At 41.6% G+C, this 15870-nt stretch overlaps 1 non-coding gene across 1 annotated transcript; it reads left to right on the top strand.

Moving 5' to 3' along the window:
- Positions 1-2345: 2345 nt before the first annotated feature.
- On the top strand, positions 2346-2451 carry LOC143407681 (U6 spliceosomal RNA). The gene has a single exon (XR_013092423.1). It is a non-coding gene; the product is annotated as a U6 spliceosomal RNA (small nuclear RNA).
- Positions 2452-15870: the final 13419 nt, after the last annotated feature.

Here is a 15870-nt window from a genome sequence, read left to right as displayed (position 1 = left end):
CTGGGAAAGCACATGCTGCTTCATCCACTCAGCATTGATTGGGCACCTGTTAGTCTCTAGCGCTCTGCTCCAGTTTGAGGTACAAAGATAAATGGAATGTAGTCCTTGTCCATGAGCCTCTCACAGTTCACTAATGCAGATAGCACTGTAATAGGTGATTACCACAGAGACTGTGTGGAGGGGTGAAGAAGGCACGCCCTGGAGGCACACATAACCCTGGGCTTTGCCACTTTTCCAGATGTCCAACCTTTTAGCCTCTTGGAAATAATAATAGTACCTCACAGTATTGTGAGAATTAACTGTGGAAACTCATGTGAAGTTGCTTAGCATTGCACTGTATTTAACAAGTACTCAGGAAATGTTAAGTATTACCCAATGTGTTAAATGCAACTTATGTAATTAGGCATGGTTGTTACTTGCTTCCTTTTGAATATAGTCAGGTAAACTGGTTTTAATTATAAGCAACTCATGATTGGACAACCATAAGAGTTTATAGTGAAATTGTTTGCTCTTGAAAATTGTTTGGAGAAAATTTCACCGTCTTTTTCCTGGAAGTGGAACCTGTTGTCAATCAAAGTCTTGGTCTAGTGAAGTAGCTGAACAGATTTTACACATCTTTTAAAAATGAGGCTAACTTTCCCAGGTTCTCAACATTCTTTTAATGCCTTTATAATTAAGAGGAACCCAGAAATTTATGGATTTGATGATAATTAAGAACTTTACTTCCCTCCTCGTTCAATCCACCTTTGCCTCTGATACAAAAATAAATGTTAGTTATGAGCAGACTCTCTGTGGGCATGAATGCTGGGTTTTATCTTTTTTTGTGTGTGTGTGTTGGGATTAAACCCAGGTTTGTGCTGCCCTGCCACTGAGCTACATATCTCAACCCTTTTTATATTTTGAGACACAGTCTCACTAAGTTGCTGGGGCTGGTCTTAAATTTTTGTTCCTCCTGCTTTAGCTTCCTGAGTCACGGGGATTAAAGGCATGTACCACTGTGCCCAGCATGAATGTTGTTTACCCAAACTCACTGAGTAATCTTTATGGTCAGTGAAATAATATTATTGAGCCCTACTATTTTTGAGGCACTGTACTAGGCTCTGCAGCTATAAAGGTAAGCAAACCTTTATAGGTTTGTGAAGGTCAGGGAAGAATTCATTTAGGTATATAACATCGAAAAATATAACTGAACAGGTGGCTGGGGATATAGGTCAGTATCAGGGGGCTTATCTCTCATGCATGATGCTGTGGGTTCAATCTCTAGTATTGCAAGAAAGTACATGAGTAAAACTAATTGAAAAAAACAAACACAAACTTACCCTTTAGAAGAGCTGGTGTTTTTCCTCCTTAATTTCAACATCATCAGCCAGTTCACGAAATAAAAGCTCTGTCAAATAAATTGTATGGTTAACTTATAAAAGATGCTAAATTGATATAAATAATTCTATCACCAATTGAATTTATTTATTTATTTATTTATTTTGCAGTATGGGGGATTGAACTCAGAGGTACTCTACCACTGAACGACATCCCCAGTCCTTTTTGTTTTTTGTTTTGTGACAGGATATCCATAGGTTGCCCAGGCTGGCCTCAAACTTGCTGTCATCCTATCTCAGCCTCCTGAGTAGCAGGGATTACCAGCGGGTGGTGCCCAGCCCAGCTCCTCCCCCCTTTTTTTCTGGTACTGGGGTTTGAATTTAGGGCCTTGGACGTGCCAGGAAAGTGTTCCACCACTGAACTACTTCCCAGCCCCCTAATTCTATTTTTAACATTACACATGATCTTTTGTCTCAATGTTATTCTGCTCCATAAGGACTTTCATGTGATCAACTGTACTTAAAATATAACATTCACCTCTAGAGTGATTTTATCATTACTAACACACACACACACACACACACACATAAATGTATATTTAATTATAAATCCTTATATACGCTGACCTAGAAGTTAAGAAAATTTTAGAAGGCTATATGAGGACCCTAGAAAAGCTCTTTATTTCTTGATCAGGAAGAATGCCTGGCTCTCCAAAGATATTTCACATCTAAATGTGAAGTGTCTCCCTTCCCTGCCTTTTGTTTTCAGGGAGTTGACTGGGGAAGAGGGAATCCAGTACACACTTAAAACTGCTTGATTGTGAGAAGGATTATAATATACCAAACACTACATAAAGTGGTGTTTTCTTATTTCCTCAGAAATGTAATTTTTCTCTCAAAACACAGGGAGGAAAGATAATTACAGACAGTATCTCACCATTTTAACTTTCACTAGAAAATTTACAAGATTATTCATGCTCATTTCTTTTAGCCTTAAATAAATAAAATCTTAATTAAATAAAAGGATGGGTGCTTGCTTCACAGCATGCATACTAAAACGGGAAGGATACAGAGAAGATTAGCATGGCTCCTGAGAAGGGATGACACGCAAATTCATGAAGTGTTTCATATTAAAAAAAAAAAAAAGATGATTCTCAAGCTATTATGTGGAATCTTTTCAGATTGATTGGGTGGTCTTCAATGATTTACTACAGAATGACCATTTCTTCCCTTTTACATTTTTCTCAGGCAATCAGTGAATGATGTATTCATCAAACTTAAGAGAGGGCCCCGACAGAATATCTCTTGATGAGGCACATAATTGATCGTTTCTCAAACCATTTGGATTACAGCGGGTCAAGGGAGACCATAGCAAGAAGCTTGACTGATGTACTGATATTTATCATGAGAAATGAACTCATATACAGAATCATTTGATGCAAAATAAATAAACTATTTTGCTACAGCATTATCACAAGATCAGAATATCTTACTTTGGGAAAAAAAGGAGCACAATGAAGCTTTACTGTAAGAGCAGGAAAACTATTAGCTTGTTGCTTTTGGCAGTTTCTTTTATCAGATCTTTTCTCCTAGATTAAACATAAATCAAAATCGTTATCAAAAATAACCGGAATAAACAGGGTTTGTTGTTGCTCTGTGGTGGAACAGGAACCTAGCATAGCCTGAAGCCATGGGTTTAATCCCCAGCACCAGAAGACAGACAGACACAGACACACACAAACACACACAAATTATATTACCAAAAGTGCTCTGTTAACAGAGCTGTTGATCATTAAATTAGCCAGAAGCTGAAGAATTTGCAAACCTTTCAACAGGTCATATTGCTAGTAGTGTGTGTTATTTTATAACACACCCTAATTAAATGAGTAATCAAGTAAGGCAACAAGAACACTATATCACACTTATTGAACTCTTTTTATGAACCAGGTACTGTGTAGGCACTTACATGTACTCTTTTATGTAATTCTTAGAATGGTTTATTCATGTGTTTTCTCACCAGATCACAGTGAGACAAGATTCACTTGGAATGAAAAATGTGTATGGTACAAGTAATTACTATATTTGATGGATATCTATGTTGGGTTCATGGGGAGAAAAAAAAAAGCATAGTAATATTTACAACTAATAGGAAATACAAGGACACTAAAAATATAGAAAGTTAGGGAAAGGAAGGACAGTGGACATAGGAAAAAAAATTACAGTAATTGTTTGCTGTGTCACACCAAATGTTTGGCCGTGTTTCTGAGCTAGGGTCCTCAGCCCGCTGCTCAGAAAACACTCATCCCAGAGGGGAGGAATTTTGAAAAAGAGAAAGAATTTAATTCAGAAGGTGCCAGAGTGGGGGAGGGGGAATCCATGGAGTCAAATATGCTTCCCAGGACAGGGTCTAGCTGTATTTATAGGATGGAAAAAAACAGGGTAGTCAAAGGTGTGGGGAAAGGTGATGGGAATAAGAAAAGGTGAAAAAACAAAACAAAAACAAAACAAAACAACAACAACAACAAAAAAAAAAACCACTGGTCTGTACGTGCATAGATAAGCTTCAGGGCTCTTAATATGTTGCACGTTCAGAAAATGGCGACTAGCTTGACCTGAGGGTGGAGTTTGGGGCCGTAGGATGTCAAAAAGACGTCTATCAGACACTTTCTGCAGGTCCAGGAGAGAGAGGCGCGGTTTCAACCAGTTTGAGCCAGACCAGGCTTCTTCCTCAAAATTCTTAACGAAAAGCTTAAAACAGTCGTTACCATGGTGACCGTGCATCAGAGGTGTTATCTATAGTAAAGCTAGCAGGGGTCCATTCAGGTTTTGCCTGCGTGAATTTCGAAAGAAAAGATGTGCTCTTAGATTTTTAAATTTTAACTAGGAAGGGAGAATGACTCAGGCTCTTACAAGAAAAAAAAATTGTTAATTCCGTTTCAATAGGAAAAGACAGCTTGCTTTCTATACTCTCACAATATTCTCAGTTTTCACTTCTGACACCAGACTGGGGAGTTTCTCCTATATCAAGTAATTCTTCAATTCTCAGTGGACATCAACTGGTTGTCATACTGAATTCTGACCCGTCTATCTGGAGATAGTACAGACCCCACAGGTTAAGAGCTCAGTCCCGCGAGGCAGCCCGCCCCCCAACCCCCACTTCAGATGCCAGCCGCAGGCTGTAACCTGTGCTTATGTGACCAGGTTACAAATCAGAGGTTTCCATGACTACCCCTCAGGTTCCATAGTTTACTAAAATAGCTTGGAGTCATCAGAAAAACGGTTTATTTACAAGATGACTGGTTTGTCACAGAGGACAGAACTCAGGAACAGACAGCAGGGAGAAATGCCCACATGGTGAAGGGGAGAGCTTCATGGCCCTGTCCTGACTCCACAGGACCTCCACGTGCTCACCAGTCTGGAGATTCCAGGATTTATATGGGTGCACGAAGACTGAATCATTGATCACTGCAATTTTAAGTCACTTTCCTTGGTCTAACCTCCCCCCAGGTGTGATAAGTAAGCTGTTGACATGATTTATAATTAGCCCTGGACATCAGTGTGTGACTTTGGGCAGCGAGTACACACGGTGTGCCTAGAAAGGGGCCCGTTATCCATGGTAAAGGAGGTGGGTTGGATAGCTGGAAAGAATTAGAGCGGGGGCAGGAGTGAATTTTGGAGGTCGCAGAGACAGAACGCGGTGCAATGGGACCTGGCCCCAGGGGTTGTGTGCGACGGTGGGGGTGGGGAGGGGTCACCCGCTTTGATCCGCGCTGTGTTCACCACGTGTGCGGTGCGGGCCAGGCGCTGCAGAGCGCAGTTTTCTTTTGTTTTCCTTTCTCTTCTCTTCCTTTTCCTTCTTTTTATTTTATGTCCTCAGTCTTTCTTTTTTATTTTTTATTTTGAGACACGGACTCGCTACATCGTCTCTAGTGTCCTCGGAATTGCCATCCTGCCTCAGCCCCTTAAGTAGCTGGAAATATAGCCTTGCGCCACCAGGCACCTCAGAGCGCAGTTTTCTTTTGTAACTAGGTGAGCTGGACCCCCAAACTTGGGTGAGGTGAACTCCCAGCTCGAGGGGAGGTGGCGCGCAGTCCCCTGAACAACTGCACCTCCCGTCCAGCTTTATCAAAGCATGGTCCCCTGATCTCTCTCCTCTCTGAAACATACATTTTCAAAGAGATTAAAGTCTAGAAATGGCTTGGTAAAGGGAGAAGTCCCGTTCTCTGACTGCTAATGGCAGGCTTGAATAAGCCATTAGCCAATATTACAGCCTTCTTTAATGTAGGCTTACCAAATCCATCTTAGGGAAATAATTCAGGACCTGTAATTGCTGCCTAAGCACATTATCAGCCAGGAAAACCTGTTGGAGAAGATGATTTGCTTTATACTGACAAAACGTTCAACGCTGATGTTGTTCAATAAGTAAATTCTAAAATGAAAAGAAACAGGTAATTCAACAGAACCTCTTGGACACTGCCTCTCAGTCCCATTTTCCTGGTTAGTATGGTAGAGCTACATTTTTTAGAAATAATTGGCCCTCGGGGCTGGGGATGTGGCTCAAGGGGTAGCGAGCTCGCCTGACATGCGCGGGGCGCTGGGTTCGATCCTCAGCACCACACAAAATAAAGATGTTGTGTCCACCAAAAACTGAAAAATAAATATTAAAAAATTCTCTCTCTCTCTCTATTTAAAAAAAAAGAAAAAGAAAGAAATAATTGGCCCTTGTGATTTTTCTCTCCAGAACCTTATTTATTTGTTTTTGTAGTGTTGGGAATGGAACCCAGGGTCTCTTGCATGCTACAAGTGCTCTTTCACTGCACTATATCCCCAGATGAAATTTTTGTCATTTTTGAATGCAAGCAAAAGCAGCTTTTCTTCAACTCAAGATATCTATGACAACGATTACTATGACAATTCATCGATGTTTTTAAAGGTGAATTTAGAATTGCAGTCTTTTTTCCTTTGAACAAATAATCCCAAGAGTTATTAAACATGGGAATCATCCTTTGGACTTAAGATGATTCATCTTTGTGATTTTGTTTTGCTTTTGAAAAAAGTCTACTGTTAACAAAAAAGATACAGGAAACTATTTTAAAAGTAGAACCCTTAAAAATAAATTTTATTGTATCAAGTGGTTTGTTACTGAGTTTCTCCCAACCCCTCATCAGGAAATAAACCACTTGCATTATGTTTCATTGAATTTATATTGTATCCCTTGTATAGGCACTAAGGTATTTTTCTGAGTAGGTTTTTGAAATTGAGTACCTGATGACGCACTTGGCTTTTGAGTTATCTAAAGTATTGAGACTATAAGGACATTGTTGACATATGCCTATGTGCTTCTTTTCTAGTAACCACCATACTTAATGACCTTTAGAAAGTCACTTTCATGGGGCTGGAGTTGTAGCTCAGCGGTAGAGCACTTGCTTCCTATGCGTGAGGCATTGTGTTCGATTCAGCACCACATATAAATAAGCAAATAAAAAATAAAGGTCTATCAACAACTAAAAAAATTTAAAAAAAAAATCATTTTCAATTTGAAATTTTTTAAACTTTATTTTTTTTAACATTGCTGAGGATTGAACTCAGGACCTCATGCCATTGGGCTTTCTCAGAGCACAGTTTTCATGCATGCTAGGTAAGTATTTTACCACTGAGCTACACCTTAGCTCCAGAAGATCACTTTTATTGTCCCCAAATACTAGACTTTCGTTTCTGGGTCAAAATGATTAATATCAAGTATGAAATGAACATATTAAATTTTAAAATCTTTCATCTTGGAAGTCATTTTCATATCTGTGTGTCTTGGTATACCTGTTTAAACCAAGTACATGGTTAGAACAATTGGCACAGCAAGCAGCGTAACTGGAACAAAACAGAGACAATGATTCGTTGAATGTTGTGGGCTTAGCAACTGGCTTCGAAGACAGCAGCTGCTGCATGACAGGGAATCAATATGTAGGCACACTTGCTGCTTGATGGTTACTGCTCATGGTTTTTTGTTCGTTTAGTGTTTTTTTTGTTTGTTGTTTGTTTTGTTCGTTTTCCCAAATTCAAATTAAGTAGCTGAAATGCTCTGTCCTCCGGTGTTCAGTGTAGCGTTCCCATGGTGTGCTGGTTTTAGAAAAATCAGCCGCAAGGTGCCCGAGAGTGAAGAAGAAGGCAGATAGATTCATGATAGCACCAGTGCAATTACTGGAGATTATGATCAGAAACATGTCTTGGTTGGCAGCAAGACAGGTAGACCCCTGCGCCCCACAGCAGGATGAAGGAGTTTATATATTAAGCTATTCAAATGTGAGCTGTAGCAACGGATATGTACCTGGTCTTTTTGAAAAAGTGTTATCATGTACAATATCAGTTAAGAAACAGTCCAGGCATCACTGGCCAGCACACTGTCCTTAGCTGACCATCCTAATTTTGTCATATAGGATTAGTGATATGTGCAAGGGTCGGCTGGTGAGCAAAATGCTGGTTATAATCAAGATGCCCAGAATCATGTTAAAATGGATTTCTAGGGGCTGGGGATGTGGCTCAAGCGGTAGCGCGCTCACCTGGCATGCGTGCGGCCCGGGTTCGATCCTCAGCACCACATACAAACAAAGATGTTGTGTCCGCCGAAAACTAAAAAAAAATAAATATTAAAAAATTCTCTCTCTCTCTCTCTCTCTCTCTCTCTCTCTCTCTCTCTCCCCATCTCTCACTCTCTCTTTAAAAAAAAAAATGGATTTCTACCATGCGGCTTATTATTCAGTCTACTGGTCCCAGCTCTGTAGATGACCTCCTGTGGCACAGCACAAGGTAGAGTGTTGGAGGTGATGCCTTTGGCGTTACCAAGAGATAAAAACTGGGAGTTACTATACAATTACTGCTGTAAACACTTTCTGTCCAGAAACAGTTTGCAAAATTATTTACATATAGTTAAGAGATCTCAGAACTGGTTCCTTTTTTGTTTTTGTTTTGCTTTTGTAATTTTTTTGTTTTGTTTTGTTTTGTTTTTGCAGCACCAGGTATTGCAACTGGGCCTTCTGTGCTAGCGATATCCCCAGACTTGGTATGTGTGGATGCGTGGCGGTATTGGGGATTGAACCAAGGAGTGTTATGCCACCAAGCTACATTTTCAGTCCTTTTATTTTTTATTTTTTATTATTTTTTTTAATATTGAGACAAGCTTTCACTAAGTTGCTGAGGCTCTATCCAGATTGCTGAGTCTGGTCTCTAATTTGAGGTCCTCTTCCTCAGCCTCCCAAGTTGCTGGGACTACAGGCATGCACCATATCACCTAGCATCCCAGTTCCCAGTATGTTTTGTTTTCGGTTTTTGCAGTACTGGGGATTGAGCCCAGGAATGTTTCATCACTGGGCTAACTCCCCAATATTTTTTGTTGTGTTGGGGATTGGACCCAGGGCCTTGTGCATGTGAGGCAAGCACTCTACCTACCAACTGAGCTATATCTCCAGCCTTGAGCTATAATGTAAGTCTTGAGCTTATGATCCTTCTGTCTCAGCCTCCCAAGTAGCAGGGACTACATCACACCCAACGCCTGCCTACCTATTTTAAAATTTTTATTTTGAGACAGGGTCTCATTAAGTTGCCCCAGTTGGCCTTGATTGTACAACCTCCTGCCTCAGTCTCCCAAGCACATGTGTGCACCATTGTGCCCAGCTTTAAAAGAGGTTTTTGTTCTTTCAGTCTTTTTTTTTTTTTTTTAAATATATACCGGGAGATTGAACCCAGGGACATTGAACCACAACCCCAGTCCTTTTTATAATTTTTTAAAAAATTTTGAGACAGGGCTGGGGATGTGGCTCAAGCAGTAGCACGCTCGCCTGGCATGTGTGCGGCCCGGGTTCGATCCTCAGCACCACATACAAACAAAGATGTTGTGTCCGCCGAGAACTAAAAAATAAATATTAAAAATTCTCTCTCTCTCTCTCTCTCTCTCCCTCTTAAAAAAAAATTGAGACAGGGTCTTCCTTGGAGCTTGTTTGGTGGTTTTAGCAGGGGAGTGCAGCTACTGGATACCCTCGACCGAGTAATGGTTCTGCGTCCTCTTTGATTGAAGCACGCAGCTTTGGGAGGGATGCACTAGGAGTGTTGAGGGAGGAAGGTGATACCTACCTGGCCAGTAAGGTCGGCCAAATCAACCCTGGTGATCAAGGGGTGACAGCTGTTGCAGCCAGATTACCCTCACATTCTTTCTTTTTTTTTTTTTTTTTTTTGATATTTATTTTTTAGTTTTCGGCGGACACAACATCTTTTTTTTGTATATGGTGCTGAGGATCGAACCGGGCCGCACACATGCCAGGCGAGCGCACTACCGCTTGAGCCACATCCCCAGCCCTACCCTCACATTCTTGAGACAGACATCCTTCCTTGCTAAGTTGCTGAGGCTGGCTTTGAACTTGTGATCCTCCTGCTTCAGCCTTTTGAGTCACTAAGATTTTAGTAGCGTGCCACTGAGCTATGGTATGTGTTTGTGTGTGTGTGTGTGTGTATGTATGTGTGTGTGTGTGTGTGTGTGTGTGGTGTTGGTGATGGTGCGGGAACTCAGGGTTTCCTGCATGCTAGGAAAGTGCACTACCACTGAGTTGTATTCCCTTTCATTTCATTTATTGGTTTGCTGTATCAGGTTAGAGAACTCAGGAAAACAATTACTTCCTGGATTACCAGTTTATTACAAATGATAGAACTTGAGGACAGAAAAGATATATAGAGCAAACTACGTGGAAGGGGGCATGCACCTCTGTGCCCTCACTGGAGGGAGTTTGGATCCGTTGCAATTTTTTCTCTTTTTCTTTTCGTTTTCCCTCCCTCCCTCCCTCCCTCCCTCCCTCCCTCCCTTCCTTCCTTCCTTCCTTTTCTTTTCTTTCTTTCTTTCTTTCTTTTTTTTTTTTTGGTACTGTGGATTGAATCCTGGGCACTCTACCACGGAGCTACATACCCAGACCTTTATTAGTATTTTTTAAAAATTTGAGACAGGGGGCTGGGGATGTGGCTCAAGTGGTAGCGCGCTTGCCTGGAATGTGTGCGGCCCGGGTTCGATCCTCAGCACCACATACAAACAAAGATGCTCTGTCCGCCAAGAACTAAAAAATAATAAATATTAAAAAATAATAAATATTAAGAAAAAAAAATTGAGACAGGTTCTTGCTAAATTGCACAGTCTAGCCTCAAACTTGCAATCCTCTTGCCTTGGCCCGAGATTAGAGGCATGCACAGTCTCTCCCTGCTTGGTATGATTTTGTAGGCGTAGGGGTCATGGAACTGTTTGGATTATCGAATTTTGTACCCTATTGCACAGCTGTATGGTAGGCTAAACTATACACAGCCTGGACTCTTTTTGGGAGTGTAGCCCCTGGATCTTTTCTCTCCAAACCCTTTGGGGGAACTGCGCACCCCATTTTTGTCTTCTAATACTTTGGAGCGCTTCAGGCAGCAGTGCTATAGCTCAGGCAATGTTCCGCAGGGCTGGTACTGCGTGTGGGTACCGTATAGGGATACTGTGTTGCAGCTCTGGAAGGATTCAACTCTTCCAGCTCCGTGAATGGATGTGGGGAAAGCACTGCATGCCTGACAAGAAACCACTTGAGCAATAGCCATCGAACAGCAAGTGTGCCCTACCAGTTGGGCTCTGTTAGGCAGTGGCTGCTATTTGTGAGGTCAGTTATGAAGCCCAGAGCAGCGGAAACACCATCATCTCTGTCTGGTTCGATATACTGCCCACTGCACCAATTGTTCTAAGCACCTCCTGCAGACTTGATTTGAACAGGTGCGGTAAGACACATACGTGAAAATGATTGCCAGGAAGGAAGAAGCTTTTCATTCTGCTAGACCCTGGATGCACAGCACCATAAAGACCCACTGGCAAGTGCCTAGGTGAAATGAATAGGCAGAGAGCAGGAAATGGTGGATGGAAACTGGTGGACAGGAGCCGCGACTCTGGTTATCCTGGGAAAGAATTTGTGAAAAGAAATGTAAAGGAGTGGTGTAAATATAGGACTGCTCGCCATCCTTTCTTTTCAGGATTTTAAAGTTTTATTTACTCATTTTTATTTTTTTGGGTACTGGGGATTGAACCCAGAGGCACTTTACCACTGAGCTTTTTTTTTTTTTTTTAATATTTATTTATTTATTAAGTTTTCAGCGGACACAACATCTTTATTTGTATGTGGTGCTGAGGATCCAACCCAGCGCCGCGAGCGCACATGCCAGGCGAGCGCGCTACTGCTTGAGCCACCTCCCCAGCCCTAGCATTGAGCTTTTTAATTTTTATTTTCAGATATGGTCTTCCTAAGTCTCCGAGGCTCTTGCTAAATTGCCAAGGTTGATTTCGAACTTGGGATCCTCCTTCCTCAGTCTCTGTAGTCGCTGTCATCACATTTATAATGAAGCTGCTGTGCCTGGCTTTAGGATTCTTTTAATTATAAGATGCTTATTATTACAGTTACCATATTACCTATTTTTAAGTGCACAGTTCATTAGTATTAAGCATCTTCACATCTTCATATTACTTTTCCATCTTGCAAATCTGAACCTTTATAACTAGGCAACCCGGATTCTCCTGTCCTCTCCTCTTTTTCTGTCTCTGATGTTGACTACTTTCCATCCTTCAGGAATAGGATAGGGAGGTATTTGTCCTCATCGTCCTGGTTCTTTGGGTTGAGGACCCTCCACGTTGTTTTCTACAGCGGTTGTCTGGTTTAAGTTCCCACCTGGAGTCCTCCTGGGCAACAGCTTCTTCATGTTTTCACCTTCTTCTCCCTCTTGTTTTCTTGTATAGTTGGGGTGTTACGGTTGTGCTGGGGATCAGTACACATGAATTTCAATTTGTCCATAATTCTTAACATACTAAAACAGTCATATAGTTGTGATTCTTTTGTAAATAGTTCCCCATTATTTTCTAGTCTAAAAGTTGGAGACAGATTTTCCTTAAGATTAGATATTGATTATCAATATCTTTAAATGTCGATCAGCTGTTAATTCACAATTTAATATCACATATACTACATGTTCAAAATTTTAATTGATCACAGAGCCATTGCTTGTTATAGGGAGAGCCAAGAACAAGCAGAACTAACTAACTAACTTTCTTTCTTTCTTTTGCTTTACTCAGGATTGAACTGAGGGGTGCTCTACCACTTAGCTACATCTTCAGCTCTTTTTATTCTTCTTTTTTTTTTTTTTTAATATTTATTTTTAGTTATCGGCGGACACAACATCTTTGTTTGTACGTGGTGCTGAGAATCGAACCCGGGCCGCACGCATGCCAGGCGAGCGTGCTACCACTTGAGCCACATCCCCAGCCCTATTATTCTTAATATTAATTTATTTTGATATTTGGGATTGAACCAAGGGATGCTTTTCCAGTCAGTTACATCTCAGTCCATTTCATTTTTTAAATTTTCAGACAGAGTCTTTGTGTATTGCTGAGGGTTTCACAAAATTGCCTTGGCTGGCCTTGAACTTGCGATTCTCCTCTCTCAGCCTCCTAATTGCTGGTGTCCCACACCTGGCTAAGGAAAAGTTTTTTAGGAAACAGTTCTACTAAAAATAATAATAATAATGGGAATCCGAGTAATTTTAAATGATCAAGCAAACTGGGAATCATGGTACATGCTTGTACTTCCAGCAACTGGGGAGGTGAGATAGGAACATCACAATTCTGCAATTTAGTGAGACACTGTCTCAAATAAAAAATATAAAAGGGCTGGAGATCTAGCTCAGTGGTTGAATGCTTCGGGTTTATCCCCCCTAAAAGAAAAGGTGTTTACAACAATTAATTGCAGAATTGTGTCTTCATATTGCCATTCTGTATGCTTTTGTATTGTACAGTACCGCCCGCTAACTGATTGCACAACTAGAGTTCCTGTACATATATATATTTTTGAATTTGGTTTTGAGGTCACTTGACTGACATCTTCTTTCCCCTTTTTTGTTTCGTTTTAGGCTTTTAGCCAACTGAAGCTGTCGTTCTCAATTATGTCTCTAGTCAGTAGGAGGAAATGTAAAGCGAGAGTGACTTGATCTCCCAAGCCCATCTCCGTAAGGCAGCCTCCAACTGCAAAATTATTAGTCTCCCTACCCTTTTTCAGGTGTTGGAGATTGAACCCAGGATCCTGGGCATCCTAGGCAAGTGTTGTTCCTTTGAGTTATACCCCTAGCCCTGCCTTTTCTTTTTTTTTTCTTTTCTCTTTTTCTTTTTTTATTTTATTTTATTTATTTTTTGGTACTGAGGATTGAGCTCAGAGGCACTGGATCACTGAGCCACATCCCCAGCCCTATTTTGCATTTTATTTAGAGACACAGTCTCACTGAGTTGCTTAGCGCCTCGCTTTTGCTGAGGCTGGCTTGAACTCGCGATCCTCCTGCTTCAGCCTCCCCATGCTGCTGGGATTACAGGTGGGCACCATCAGGATAGGCTCTTTTTCTTTCTTTTAAAAGTAAAAACCTTTAGTGTGACTTGTACTTCTAGGTGGCTAAAATATTTTCCCCTCTTTGAATGTTCATCTACTATACTTTTGGTGATACTAGGTACCCCTGTTGTGAGCAGAAGGCTCCATTTTTGGTTCCCACTAGTCCTGTTTGTAGTCAGTGGCCTCCTTCTCTAGCGTGTCCTCTTTACGGTCAGGAAACAAAAAGCAACAGAAGCGAGGGAAGCCCTCAAATAGAGACCGCAGTCTTCAGCCTTATTTCCCCTATGGCGGTGCCATTGATTTCCTGTGGTGAGATTATTCTCCTCACTGAGGTTAGAGCACATAGCCCTGCTGCGAGTCCTGCCCAGCGGTCACAGGAGACATCAGCCTGTTCTCTGGCTATGGGAATTAACTTCCTGTTTTACTTTGGTTGGAGGTGATACCCCTGCAATTTGATCCAGGCTAGTTGGCTTTCTGGTGAAAAGAGGAGAGGATACTGTTTTTAGTCCTGTCTTTAGTCAATGGGGCTTCTCTGTGGTCCATTTTCCTTGTTAGACCAGAAATGTGAGTTGTTTTGCTTTCTTTGGAAGAGATACCTACTCTGATACTGGTAACAGTGACACTTTAGGGTGGACAAGGCAGGCAACAGACAGCAGAGGTACCATATAGTCTGTATGTAAGGCAGAGAAACTGGTCTCCGTGTGCAGGGCTGCTCCCCTGCGCAGGGCACGGGATCCTTATGGCAGAGCCCCACAGGAGGCCATAGGCAAGCCAGGGATATTTTGTTGTGCACTCGTGATCACAACCCTGTTTGGCGTGCCATGTATCTCCTAATTTGGTTCTGAGAGAGAGCTGTGAAGTCTAACCCTGCCCTGGCAGGCTCCAGGGGAGGTGGTTGTGGGTGTTACAATGCTTCTCACAGAATACTTCTTTAACCTGACCTAATGCCTAAGTGTCTGACCCATGACCAGGTGTCCTTCCTGAAGGAGTTTTGTTTATGCAGATGTCCCTAGATTTATGATGGGGTATGTTCCAGTAACCCTTTATAAGGTGAAAATAATGTAAGTAAAAAATGCATTTAACACACCCATTCTGCCAAACATCGTATCTTAGCAACACAGCACACTGTAAAGTATCACTTGTTTCCCTCGTGGTCGCCTGGCTGACAGCTGCGGCTTGCTGCTCTACCCAGCATTGTGAGAACAGATCACGCTGCATATCACTAGCCTGGGGAAATTTTTAAATTCAAAATACAAAGTATAGTTTCTACCCAATGCGCATTGCTGTCCCACCATTGTAGGTTTAAGAAAATAATTGTAAATCAAATAGTCAAACCATCAGAAATTTGAGTCCGTGTAAGTATTGGCCAATGTCCTTGTGGCTCTTGTCTTTTGTCCAGTTTATTCCTATAAAGATAGCCACTCTCTGGAGAGCCCTGGTCCAGTGGAGAATTTGATTCAGGTGTAACACAGAAGGTACTACAACAAAGCACATGAAATAATAAAATCATTGTATTAATTGCAGATCCCAGAGAGAAGAGAAGAGGGGAGCGCGGGGAGAAAGCCTCGCAAGCCTCTCAGAGCCGCTGGGAAGGGGGAGCCATCTAGAACACACATGTTCAACCAGCGGGTGAGTAGCAAGAAAGAGCTTGACCGACACAGGGGTTGTTGGGTCCCAGGTTTTACCCAAGCCAGTTTCCCATGGAAAGTTCTGATTGGTGGTTTTAGAGGAAGCAGTGCAAATTCTGTGGAGGCACGGACGTGACTCAGGTGGTTATTGTGGCACAGTCTAGGCCAGGTGTAGGGATCAATGGAGCAAGGAAAGTAATCAGTTGTTTTATAGGGCAGTGGTCTCTAGGAGATGCTTGTATAAGGCAGATATCCAGGTCAGCCACATTCAGGAATTGGGAGGAAATTGAAAAGTGGAAACTGTCAATGGTGACTGAGCCCTGCTTTTGACAAAGTCCAAGTTAACTGAAAACGGATGCTGCAGTGACATAAATAAAAAATTCATGACAGCTTTTTATTATAAGAAATAAGCCCGATACCATCACTATCCTCCCATAGAATGATAAGAAGACCCCCAAGACAGTTCAAGCTACCTATAATTTAATATCTCACTATTTTCTGATTGTATCA

Source organism: Callospermophilus lateralis, chromosome 9 (genome assembly GCF_048772815.1).
Source record: "Callospermophilus lateralis isolate mCalLat2 chromosome 9, mCalLat2.hap1, whole genome shotgun sequence".
Classification (NCBI taxonomy): Eukaryota; Metazoa; Chordata; class Mammalia; order Rodentia; family Sciuridae; genus Callospermophilus; species Callospermophilus lateralis.
The sequence above is the reverse complement of the archived record's forward strand: the minus strand, read 5'-3'. Positions and strand labels throughout refer to the sequence as shown.